The sequence below is a fragment of the Pyxicephalus adspersus genome, chromosome 11 (genome assembly GCF_032062135.1).
Source record: "Pyxicephalus adspersus chromosome 11, UCB_Pads_2.0, whole genome shotgun sequence".
Taxonomy (NCBI): domain Eukaryota; kingdom Metazoa; phylum Chordata; class Amphibia; order Anura; family Pyxicephalidae; genus Pyxicephalus; species Pyxicephalus adspersus.
The window spans coordinates 614571-616197 of NC_092868.1; the positions used below are offsets into that span (position 1 = coordinate 614571).

At 54.5% G+C, this 1627-nt stretch overlaps 1 protein-coding gene across 3 annotated transcripts in view; it reads right to left on the bottom strand.

Annotated features, from left to right (window-relative positions):
• RAP1GAP (RAP1 GTPase activating protein) overlaps positions 1-1627 on the bottom strand; it is a 50315-nt gene that overhangs the window by 19829 nt on the left and 28859 nt on the right. The gene's annotated exons all lie outside the window — the stretch shown is intronic.

The following is a 1627-nucleotide window of genomic DNA, read 5'->3' on the forward strand; positions in this document are numbered from 1 at the left end:
CAATAATCAGGGATCACCGGACTGGGAGATCGATCATTGGAGATCACTGGACCGGGTGATTGATAGTCAATATTTAATCAATAACCAATAATTGGCTGAACAATGCCTCCTATAATTACCCCCCTGGATCTCCCGATGGCTCCACCCTATTACAGAAAGTGCCCCCTCCCATCAGGTGGAATAAGTTCATCTGCAGCGCTGGCTGCGCTACCTGTGGGGTTTGGCTGTCTCTGCACTGCAGCCGGATCGCATTTCCTGCATTTATTTATTTATTACCCCGGGTCAGGTATCCCCCCTCCCCCACCCGCTGGATTGAGTTTCCGCAGCACTATTGTGTGCACGGTGCCGCCGGAGAGGGTGGAGTCTGCAGAATAATACCCCCGCCTCAGGGGCAAAGAGCGGCTCACACCTGACTGTGACTGGGGGGCAGTTTTAGTAAATTTGTAGTTTTTTGTATTTTTTGGGTTTTCCACCCACGGGACACGGATGGTAATACAATCTGACAGAAGCCCCAACTGTCACCCCTAACAATTTTGACCGAAGTTCGGCTTTAACCCTTTCAGGACTGAAGTGATGGGGAAACCTGAGCAGTCACGTTGTACATCCAGAACCCCTCAGTACCGCGCAGCCCTCCGACATGATGGCACAGAACACGGATCACTCCGGCTATGTTGTCTCTTGGCAGACGCTTCCTTCTCTTCTGGTACAATGAGTTCCCTTCATGTGTGACACGGAAGAGAACACGCCAACACGTTACACGTAACAGACTAAACATGTCTGACGTATCTATGCCAAGAAAATGTCATCAGACACCTCAGGTGAGAGATGAAATATGCAACCGTCAGAGCCCACATCCCACGAGTCCCCCCGCCCTATAGAGAGGAGGATTGTGGGATCAGAGGATGGAGGAAAAATAAATTCCCATTATCAGCGATCTCCTCACAGAGGAAATGATGTGTGAAGGTGACCACGGCCGACACAAGAGACGAGTTCACCGAGGACACCACCGAGAGATATTCAGCGTCAGCTCTGCCACTCCACTGAGCTCTGCCACTCAACATCACAACCACCGACCTCCACACCGCGTCACCACTACCACCCCCGACACCACCACCAACCTCCACACTATGTCACCACCACCACCACCAACCTCCACACCATGTCATCACTACTACCTCCACACCGCGTCACCACTACCACCACCAACCTCCACACCGCGTCGCCACTACCACCACCAACCTCCACACCGCGTCACCACTACCACCACCAACCTCCACACCGCGTCACCACTACTACCACCAACCTCCACACCGCGTCACCACTACTACCACCAACCTCCACACCGCGTCACCCCCGACCTCCACACCACGTCACCACCATCGACCTCCACACTATGTCACCACTACCACCACCAACCTCCACACCGCATCACCCCCGACCTCCACACCGCGTCACCACCATCGACCTCCACACTATGTCACCACTACCACCACCAACCTCCACACCGTGTCACCACTACCACCACCAACCTCCACACCGCGTCACCGCTACCACCACCAACCTCCACACCGCGTCACCGCTACCACCACTAACCTCCACACCGCGTCACCACTACCACCACACCACT